The sequence below is a fragment of the Leguminivora glycinivorella genome, chromosome Z (genome assembly GCF_023078275.1).
Source record: "Leguminivora glycinivorella isolate SPB_JAAS2020 chromosome Z, LegGlyc_1.1, whole genome shotgun sequence".
Classification (NCBI taxonomy): domain Eukaryota; kingdom Metazoa; phylum Arthropoda; class Insecta; order Lepidoptera; family Tortricidae; genus Leguminivora; species Leguminivora glycinivorella.
Window position 1 is genome coordinate 23,241,398 of NC_062998.1, and position 12,231 is coordinate 23,253,628.

Sequence of the window (12,231 nt, forward strand, 5' to 3'; positions counted from 1 at the left end):
GAAAACAGTCTGCATGTCTTTTGTAACGCAAGCAAGGTTTCATTTGCAACTGCTATCTTCTTACGAAGTGATTATGAAGGAGAAGTCACTGTACAACTAGTCCAAGCCAAATCGTGCGTGTCCCCAATCCATGAGGTCATCATACCGCGTTTGGAACTGATGGCAGCATTGATTGCTATATGGTTATATCTTCAGGTTAAACAAGCCTTAGATCTGTCAAACTGCCGCGTTTTTTTCTGGACTGACGCAAGTGTAGCTTTTACCTGGATTACTAATACTGAAGGTGATTGGAACATATTTGTCAAGAACAGGGTTAAAGAAATCCGACAACATACAAACGTGGAAGATTGGCGTCACTTACCGGGCTTAATGAACCCTGCCGACTTACCATCTAGAGGCTGCAATGCTAAAAAACTGCAGAAAAACAAATGGTGGGAGGTGTGAGGGAGAGGGAATATGAGAGGGCAGCTGGAGTAGAAAGTCACGGATCACAGGCACAATGAACACAATGTTTATTCTACAGATTCGTTTAGATAATAAATTGACAACAATAACAAACATTATAATGTTACGTCGGTTTGACGGATTCAAATGAGGATTTGAAATCCGATCTGCGTCGAGAGTCCCGTGGCCAGTACTCACACTCCTCTTCACGGCACTATCGAGGCCATCAGTAGAGCCCAAGGCTGCTCTTCAATTTCATTAGCCGTGGGCCAGGCAAAGCTTTGGTGAGAAGGTCCGCTTCCATATCTTCGGTTTGCAGGTACTTCACCTCTTTTGCTCCTTCTTGAATGCAGTCCCTAATAAAGTGCATCTTCAAATCAATGTGCTTCGACTTTGACGTTACCATTGAATTTTGACTTAACTTTAGGGCGGCTTGATTGTCATTTAGAATGAGTATGCGCTCGTAGTTAGCTCCTAGATCCTTGAAAAGGTTCTTCAAATGGATAGCTTCCTTCGCGGCTTCAGTCAAAGCAATGTACTCACTTTCTGCAGTTGATAAGCTGATACTCTTTTGTTTCTTTGACATCCAGCTTATGCATGCACCAGCATATTTGTAACAGTAGCCTGAAAAAGACTTTCGGTCGAGCTTACATGAGCCCCAGTCCGCATCGGCCATTCCATGCAAATCGTTGCCGGTTTTCTTAAATTTCAGGCCCACACTCTTTGTTCCTTTTAAATAACGAAGTACTCTTTTAGCGCACTTGAAGTGCTCTTCGTTATAGCAATCATTAAATTGTGATAAGTAGCTTATGGCGAACATAATGTCTGGTCGTGTTGCCACTGCTATGTACATGAGTGTACCAATCAAGTTTTTGTATGGGAGTTGCAGTTGTTGAGTCTCCTCAATTTTGCTCTTTTCTCCAATGGCGTGGATACTGGTTTACAGTCTTCCATTCTAAATTTCTTAAGAGTGTCTTCAATGAACTTTTCTTGGTTTATTTTTATTTCGTTCTTCTTATATGACACATCCTATTTTCTCTAGTGCCATATACAGACCCTCCCTGCTTACCGTGTCGAAGGCCTTGTTCAGGTCGACGAACGCGATCATCAGGGGAGTGTTCTGCTCGCGGCACTTCTCTTGAAGTTGCCGGAGGGTAAAAATCATGTCCGTAGTTGAACGCTGGGAACGAAAACCACACTGCGCTTCAGGATATACGCGCTCAGCGAGTTTTTGCAATTTGGTAAGGACTACTCTTGCAAAAAGTTTGCCGACGATGCTTAATAGGGAGATACCCCGGTAGCAGTTACAATCGCCGCGGTCACCTTTCCCTTTGTACAAGGCAAAGCTGTTGAGTCTTGTAAAAGCCTTTCACGATGGTATGAAAGGTTCCATTGTCTTTAACGGACTGCAGTCGGACACATTTGAGATGCGAAGAGGGGTTCGGCAGGGCTGCGTTTTAGCGCCAACGTTATTCGGCATATTCTTTTCCCTGTTACTAAAGATTGCCTTTGGTGACACTCTGCAGGGAATCCACCTTCATACTAGAGCAGACGGTAAGTTGCTGAATGCTCAACTTCTGAAAGCTCGACGTAACCGCGAAGATTTATTTCTTGATAGCATGCTTTTTGCCGATGACGCAGCATTTGTTGCCGAAACACCTCATGAGCTCCAAGTCCTGCTGGACAAATTTGCCTACGCTTGTGGCTTATTTTCCATGTCCATAAATACGAAGAAGACAGTAATTCTAGCGCAGGGTTACACATTCCAGCCATCCATCTCGCTGGAAGGCGTACCCTTGGATGTAGTCGATAAGTTCTGTTACTTAGGGTCGACCGTGTCGAGCAACCTTTCGCTTGATGCAGAGGTCAATATTCGCATCGGCAAGGCGGCCACGACGTTCGGTAGGCTGCGTGCAAGAGTATGGAACAACAAACACCTTACGACGAAGACCAAGATGACTGTCTACCAAACTTGTGTCTTAAGCGTGCTCTTGTACGGGGCCGAAACTTGGACGTCGTACGCTAATCAGGAACGAAGACTGAACACCTTCCACATGCGCTGTCTTCGGAGTATACTCGACATAACATGGAAAGATAGGGTCACCAACGAAAGTGTGCTGGACATCGCTCAGCTGCCTAGTATTACCGCGCTCCTAAAGCAGAGACGCTTGCGGTGGCTGGGCCATGTGCAGCGTATGGACAGTACTCGTTTGCCCAGACGGACTATGCTGTGCCAAATCGCATCAGGCAAGCGCAATGTAGGACGCCCACTCCTCCGCTTTAAGGACTGTGTAAAGCGCGATATGGTAGCTTTTAACATAGATTTTAACTCGTGGGAAGACCTAGCAGCAAACCGCGTCGAGTGGAGGGCCAGCCTTTTAAGAGGTCGTGAAACCCATGACAGGTCCTGGTTTCAAAACTTAGCCCGAAAACGGGCAATAAGGCATAACGAGGATCGCGCTCGTGTAGAGATAGAGACTAATTCTAGTTTTATTTGTGACAGATGTGGTAGGTTATGCCGATCACGAATCGGGTTATATAGCCACAAGCGCCGCTGTCCCTAGATCTGAGACGCTGCTTAAATCATCTGTAAAGATGTACAAGGCCTGATGATGATGATGATGATATGACACATCTATGCCGATAAGCCTCTTTGGTCTTCCCATATCTTTCAACTCGAATTTGGAATTTAGTAGGTATTTGACTTCATTTAGTATCTTTGGACTTGAGTAGGCAATTAGTAGATCGTCGACATAAATTACTATTATGACTTTAGCTCCTCTTTTCTCTAGTACGTATACACATGGGTCAGCCTCTGATGCTTTAAATCCAATGTGTTTTAATTCTGTGTCGAGCTTCTTGTACCACTGCCTCCCTGCCTGCTTGAGTCCATAAAGTGCTTTAATAAGGCAGCATACTTTCTCTTTTGGAGTATTCTTTATTTCTATCAGCATGTCCTTTGTCTTATTGAAGATGGTTAAATCATCTTTTGTACTTTCTTCGACCATAAGGGCACTGCAATAAAATAATAAACTAAAACTAAGTAATGAATAACACTATATACAAGAAGATTACTATACAATACAATATATATATTTACATTTATACGACCGACAGTGAAGCTATATTATATTTGGTATAGGGTGGCAGCAGAGAGGGCGACATATTTTTTTTTTTTTTTTTTTTTTGCAGTGACAATACAAATAATCACCCTGCGGATAGTTTAAAGCGCCCTAGCGGAAATTTGTTTTAAAAAGTGGAAAGCAAAATCTCTGACGGAGACATCAAAGGAGCTGCCCGTCTTTTGTTTTCTGACGATGCAGTGGCGCCGGCCAATTCAGACACTCTCGCAGCTCTCCACGCTAAACATCCACCTTCAGACCCGAACCTGGATCTCCCAGTTCCCCCTCAACCTGATAATCCCACTCTAATTGCATCCACCGAGGATGTTCTTGGAGCCATTCTTTCTTTTCCCAATGGTTCAGCAGGAGGCCTTGACGGTTTATCTCCACAACACCTCAAGGACCTTTTGTACTGTGGCTGCGGTGATACCAAGGAAAATCTCTTGAGGGACTTGACGGCTCTTGTAAACATCATGCTTGCTGGTCAAGTCCCTCTAGAGATCACAAACATCTTATATGGTGCAAACTAGGGCTTGCAATATCGGACGATTTTCAATTCCGGAACTGGTTTTCGAGATTGGCCTTCAATTCCGGAATTCCGGAACTAGTTCCGGAATTGAACAATTTTTTTTAATTTTGTTTTCTGGTGGATTTCTGATGAAATAATACTATTTTAAATTGAAATTTATTATTAATCGACGTTTAAGACAATAACTTCGTACCTGAAAGGCATATAACAACTGCAATTTTCATTTTTGTAATTTTACAGGAGAGTCCATTTTGTGTCAAAATCGGTCTTGCTAAGTATTTCGAACAACAGCAAACGATACAAACGAGGTTTTAGTGCCAGTTTTGTGATAGTAATTAACAATAAAGTAAATATATTTAGCATTATTATTTAATAGTACATATTTGACACATCATTCAGTATTAAAAACTACATATTTTAGACAAAAACTAAATAAAAGTACCCCAAATACAGTGTTTTCCTTCTGAACTTATTTCATATTTGAAGATTTACAGCAATATGGACGAGGACAACATTATTGTTTTATCAAATTAATCTAATAAAAACAAGGGTTTTAAATGCATATGCATCGATTGTCCACCGAAATAATGTAAAAGTAATAATTTACAACAATGGCACAACGTCTTATTCACATAAATGTAATAAAATAAATATTGAATTACCTGTATCAGACTCGAGGCCCAAAAAGTCAGATTTCCTGATTTATACCTAGGTACATGTACAATTGTACATGTACACCTTGAATTTTTGTAAAAAATAAAGCATACATTCTCCATACATTGCAGTAAAGTCCACCAGTTTAGTAAAACATAAATAAATAAATAAAATAAATAAATATTGGGGACACCTTACACAGATCAACTTAGCCCCAAACTAAGCAAAGCTTGTACAATGGGTGCTAAGCGACGATATACATACTTAAATTGATAAATACATACATATATACATAGAAAACATCCATGACTGAGGAACAAAATAAATATCTGTGCTCATTACACAAATAAATGCTCTTACCGGGATTCGAACCCAGGACCGCGGCTTAGCAGGCAGGGTCATTACCAACTACGCCAGACTGGTCGTCAATATGCACACGTCTTTGTGAAAAGTGTATAAGTACCTAACTACGACGTTATGCTTGTGAATGAATGTAATTCCAAATACTACGATTTGCATCTGAATTTAAGTTCGGAAAACCAGAAAGTGACAATGGTTAATATTAGAGGGTTAAAATTTAAAATTACACTATCTCGCTCTAACTAGCCCCTTTGGCCATAAAATAGGGTACTACCAGAGTCCGAGCAGTGTCTAAATTATGAATTTACATATTTCTTATACATTCTGTGGTAATTTTGTAAAACAACCAGGCTGATATTACACGTTTTCATCTAAAAATATATATTTTTTCAATTCCGGAATTTTCGAGATTATGTGTTTCAATTCCGGAACTGTAATATCGGAAAAATTGTCCGAAATTCCGGAATTTCGAGATTCCGGAATTCCGGAATGCAAGCCCTAGTGCAAACCTATGCGCCTTAACTAAAAAAGATGGCGGCATCCGGCCCATAGCGGTTGGCTCCACTTTGCGCCGCCTTGCAGCAAAAATTGCATGTCGCTCTATTCTTAAAGACCTAGCTCCCGAACTTCAGCCTGTGCAGCTCGGTTTCGGGTCTAAAAGCGGCTGCGAAGCCGCTGTCCATGCCGTACGGACCTATATTGAGCGCCAAGCAGGAGAGGTTCTTCTGAAGGTGGATATCTCCAACGCTTTTAATTCAGTAGACAGGGGCGCCTTGTTGACACAAATCAAAGATAAAATTCCTTCTACCTATAACTTTCTCTGGCAGTGCTACAGTTCCCCTTCTAAATTGTTTTACCAAACTGACCCTTTGTTTTCTTCCGTAGGTTGTCAACAAGGCGACCCTCTCGGTCCAGCAATATTCAGTCTCGCCATTCATCCCATACTTAAAAACCTAAATTCTAAATTGAACATATGGTACCTAGATGACGGCACCCTCGGAGGTGAAGCGATTTCAGTTCTAGATGATTTAGTGAAATTAAAAACTGATCTACAACTTATCGGCTTATCCCTTAACTTTTCAAAATGTGAACTCTTTGTTACAGAGACCTGCCCTAGCAAAGATCACATATTACAACAGTTCGAACAAGTAGCTCCAGGAATCAAAATTATTAATAAAGAAACGCTTCAACTCCTTGGTTGTCCCATCATGGACCAATCGTTTCATCGTTTCATAGACAAGAAAATCGAAATTTTTAAAGCGTCGTCACACCGTCTGGCTAATATCAACATACATTCGGCATATTGCATCATAAAACACTGTTTATTTGTACCCAAATTTACATACATACTTCGCGGCTCACATTTCTGGAAGCATCCTTCTCTGATCTCAAATTTGGACAATTTAGTTTTGGAAACACTCACCACCATCTTTAACATTTCCTTTGGCGAAAGATCATGGACCCAGGCTAGCCTACCTATCAGGTTAGGCGGCTTGGGCATCCGTAAAATTTCTAGTGTGGCGCTGCCTGCGTTCTTGGCTTCTGTACACGGTGCTCAAAACCTCATCAGGAAAATTTTAGCCCCTTCCATTGGGGTCCTAGAGGCTGCACACTGTACCGAGGCCAAGAATGTTTGGCAGCTAACATGCCCAAACACAGACCTGCCTGTTAACCCATGTTCGCAAAAGCAGTGGGACGGGCCTCTCTGCCGTCTAACAAGGGACCGCCTCCTAGAGACGGCTCTTGATTCGGCAGATCGGGCTCGCCTCCTCGCTACCGCGGAATGGGAGTCAGGTCTGTGGCTACATACACTCCCATCCACCACAATAGGAACATTGCTGGACAACACCACATTCCGATTAGCCACCTGTCTCAGAATAGGGGCATCAGCAAATGTGCCTCATCGCTGCCAGTGTGGAGCTACGGTGGACAGTCTTGGCCACCACGGCCTCTCATGCAGCCGAAGTGCCGGGAGAATTCCTCGCCACGCTAGCCTCAACGACGTCATCCGGAGGGCCCTTGCTAGCGCAAAAGTGCCGGCCGTCCTCGAACCCAACGGCCTGGCCAGGGTTGATGGAAAGCGGCCTGATGGGATGACGCTGGTGCCTTGGAGTATGGGTCGGCCGCTCGTCTGGGATGCTACATGTGTAGACACCCTAGCTCCGTCCCATATTCCAAGCACTAAAGTTGGTGCTGGTGCGGCTGCATCCTCGGCTGAAGACCTCAAACGTCGCAAGTATGCCAACCTCGGAAGTAGCTACATATTTGCGGCGTTTGGGGTTGAAACCTTGGGGCCGTGGGGGCCTAGTGCGCGTCGCCTTTATGAGGAGCTGTCCAAGCGCCTCATAGACGCATCTGGTGACCAGAGGGCTGGCCAGTATTTCGCTCAGCGGATAAGTGTAGCTATCCAGCGGGGCAATGCGGCCAGCCTTCTGGGCACCTTACCCACTGGCGACGATTTGAGCCAAATTTTTTATTTGTAGATACGTAGTATAAGTTTTTATTTATAAGATTTTTAGTATAAGTGTTTAGTTGTAAGTTTTTTAATATGTTGTAATTAATGAATTGGTTTTGAATAAAGTAATTGTAATAACATTTTATTTTATTAAATTAAATATTTTCCTTATACTCTAGATATTCTTTTACTGAATAGAATACGTTGTCTACGAGGAATGCCTTCAAATTTTTTAGAAACTTATTATAGTTTTGTTCATTTTTTATGTAGTTTGGTAGGTTATTATACATTTTTATTGACATAGGATAGGGACCGTTTTTGTGGATTATTAATTTTGATGGAGCTTTGAACAAATTATTTTTGAAGCGAGATTCGAATCGCCGGGGCATATCTCCAAGTTTATTTAGAATATAATTCAGGGTGCGTTCTAACAAATTTACATAATTCGAAAAGGTACTGTGAGAATTCCTAGATTTCTATAATGAGGCTTACTACTATCAGGCAGCTTGATATTCGCCAAGATTCGAATGCATTTTTTTTGGAGGATTGAAGTCTTGTGCGTTTGTACTGTTTCCCCATAAAATTATAGCATAGCAAAGCCATGCTTGGGTGAATGCGTAGTAAGCTGTGAGAGCAGTTCTTAAGTTAGTGGTCTTTTTTAATTGTCTCAGGGCGTAAATAAATTGGCTAACTTTTGTTTTTACTTTTTCGACATGGTCTTTCCAATTCAGATGAGAGTCAATTGTTATGCCGAGAAGCGGGAAGGAAGGCACGCATTCTATTTTGTTATTTCGGAACTCAAAATCTATATCTAACTCTTGTTTTTGGTGGGGCCTGAATTGCATAATTTTAGTTTTTTTTAAATTTTATTTCTAAGTTGTGGTCTTTTGTCCAGTTTATAATGTTAGTTATTTTTTCCGTTAGTTTTTCATTGAGATTTGTACTGCCGTCACATGATAACAGCAACAAAAAATCATCAGCGAACATAACACATTTTTCATGAAGAGATTTGGGAAGGTCGTTAATGTAAATGATGAACAGCAGACAGCCGAGCACGCTGCCTTGTGGTATAGAGTCCGACACGGGCTGGACGTCTGACCTGATAGTACTAATTTCTCTTGACTTGTCATTTGTGTATTCGATATCAACGTACTGCATCCGGTTGCTTAAATAGGATTTGAACCAATTATGCGTAATTCCTCGCACTCCAATACCGTAAAGTTTATCGAGCAATATATTAAATTTTACTTTTTCATAGGCTTTCGTCATATCGGACAACACACCGATCGCGAACTCTTTTTTATCTAATACATTTAAAATGTCATTAACATATTGGTAAGCCGCTAAAGTAGTTGATCGCTTTTTGCGAAAACCGTTTTGTGCGTTATCAAGGATATTGTATTTTTCGCAGTAGGAGTAGAGCCGTTTGCACATGACTTTTTCAAATATTTTAGAAAGTACAGCTAATAGCGCAATCGGACGATAGTTATTCGGGTCTGATCGTGTATTCTTTTTATGTATAGGTTTTATAACGGCTTGTTTTAATTTATCGGGAAATATACCTTCAGAAAACGACTGATTGATAATAAACGTGAGCGGCGGAGTTAATACATCCGCACAAGTTTTTATAAGAGTGGACGGTAACTCGTCTATTCGGTAACTCATTTTGTTCTTTAATCCGCGTATTAAAGAGTAGACTTCTTGCGGTTCCGCCGGTCGCAGGAACATAGAGTTCTCAGAGGGCTGCAGCACGGGCCGCCCGCGCGGGGCCGGCTCCGCGTCCGACCGCGACCGCCCAGCATTCACAAACAAGTTTTTTCTACTCCAGCACTTATATCTGTCAATTAGATTATTGTCAGCGGTATCCAAATTAAGTTCATTTGAGTAACGATAGAAAAGTCTATTTGTCTATAGGTTCATATGATAACTGCTGAGCAGTATTCATATGAATATAGGAGTTCTGTAAGTTTATTTTTAAAAGTACAACTTCCATTTATCAGGATGTTTTCATTTGCAGTAATAAATAACTCTTAATAAATAATATAATATTTAGGTTCACAATTTAAATCAAGATGAAAAAATAAACTGAAATGCGTTTTACATATTAGATATTTGCAAAACAAAGGTAAAAATCATAAGTTTATCAATAGTATATTATATAACGGTAACGTTATGAAGGCTATAAAAGTTGAGTACCGCGGTTAGGCCACGAAGGCTTGCCGAGTGGCCTAAGTAAGGTACGAGACTTTTATAGCCTTCATAATGTTACGATTGTATACTATACTTTTTCTACGACAGCCACATACATACCTATTCGAGAATAATAAAATGGGGTAGTTACTTACTTCATGTAATGAATGGGAATATTTGTGTGGATCGTCGTAGCATTGAGTATTCTGTCCACAATGTTGATGGCGAGAACTTGTTGCACAATTCTTCAAAATATGCCAACAACGCCGTTTCAGAGAAAGTTGAAACATTTTTTTGCAATTTCCATGTCAAAACAATCATAACATTTTTGGTACGCTTTATCTGACTTTTCATGTAACAAATTGTCAGTCACTTTGAGCGCCCATAGCCTTGATTTCTTCGGAAGTGAATTTTTCACCAGAATCACTCATAATTACTTATGCATTTATTTTTTGCACAATAACGTCGAATTAAAACAAACTACACACCACCGAAATAGTTCAAATAGTTTCGTGATAAGTTTACAAATGTCAAACATACCATAGACAAGAGAAATAGAAAATAAGCCGGTTTTCAATTACGAAAAATGTGGTTGCGTTCAAGAATATTTAAATGTCGAATGTAAAATTATTGGATAAACTTATGATTTTTACCTTTGTTTTGCAATATCTAATATGTAAAACGCATTTAAGTTTATTTTTTCATCTTGATTTAAATTATGAACCTAAATATTATATTATTTATTAAAAGTTACTTATTACTGTAAACGAAAACATACCTGATAAATGGAAGTTGTGCTTTTAAAAAAAAATTAACAGAACTCCTATATTCATATGATTACTGCTAGCAGTAATCCTATGAACCTATAGACAAATAGACTTTCTCATCGTTACTCAAATGAACTTAATTTGGATACCGCTGACAATAATCTAATTGACAGATTTAAGTGCTGGAGTAGAAAAATAATTTTACATTCGACATTTAAATATTCTTGAACGCAACCACATTTTTCGTAATTGAAAACCGGCTTATTTTCTATTTCTCTTGTCTATGGCATGAAGAGTTCGGTTATAGTTCGGTTAATATACGACCCAGAAAAGTACAGCCCAAAATCGGCGTCCACTTTTTTGGACGCGAATTACGGGGTCGTACAATACTGCCGCCCTGTAAAAAAAGTGGCATCGAATTATCGCCCGTACCAAACGTGTACAGCCCGAGAATGCCCAACCCATCAATTCACGGCCCAAGAACTCTCGTACATCATGGACGCCAATTCCTGGGTTGTAAATTCTTGGGTTGAGCATTCTCTGGCTGTGCATTAGTGGTTCCCACATTTGTAAACTTTTAAAAAAATTATTTGAACTATTTTAGTGTTTTATACTTTATTTTAAGTCGACGTTGTGCAAAAACTTAAGTAATTATGAGTGATTCTGGTGAACAATATACTCCCCAAGAAATCAAGGCTATTGCGCTCAAAGTGACTGACAATTTGTTACCTGAAAAGTCGGATACAGCCATTGAACTACTATGAACTACGTACTAGAAATGACAACTCGAACATATTCTGTGCGCCGACCGGCAGCGGCGGCAGCGCGAGGCGCATGCGCGTGAAGCGAACCGTGTCATAGAGTAAGACTTGACCACCTAGACGCGACACTTTTAGTGTAGACCTTTGTTTTATACTTTGTGTGTGAAATACTAAGTAGTTTACTTTTAGCACTGTTATACATTGTGTTATATTTAATTTTTACTCAATGAAATAAAAGTAAGTAATTGTTTTTTTCATAAATTTTAATTTCCTTTGAATAAAATTAAATAGTTTTGTAAGTTTCTGTCGCTCAGAATAATAATCGCGCCATTCACCTTGTTTTACCTCCTTTAAACACCGGTTGCATTAAATACTATAATACTATTTCAGTTTTGGTGTCACTATTTTTCGTCAATAATGAGAATTATAATTCAGAAATAATTCAAAATCATGCTTATTGTATAATATTATCGACTAAAATTCGTATTAGAACCGTGTAATATTCAAAACTATAAATTGAAATAAATATTTTTATATTATATATTGAAAACAGAATATGATCACAATTATTATACCTTATTACCTACATGTCATGTCTGCGCGATTCATCTATGATTCCAGTTGTCAAAATGGCGGCCATAGCATCGCGTTAAGGAGCCCGTCCCTTCATTATAATAATTACTTAAATTAAGTTAGATCAAAATAGCTTGTCTACTAACCGATGAAATGTGACACCGTCACTTTTATTAGATTTTCTCGTATGGCTTCAACAGTATCTTATAGCACAGGAAGGCATTTTTTCATTTTATTTGTGTGCAGTCAGAGACAACCTCCTCCCACCACGCGCAGAGACTGACTGAGGCAACATAAGTCCACTGGACTTATGTTCGTGGCGCAAACTTTTTGTTCGCCGTGTCCTCTCTAGTACATAATACCTCAATGGATACAG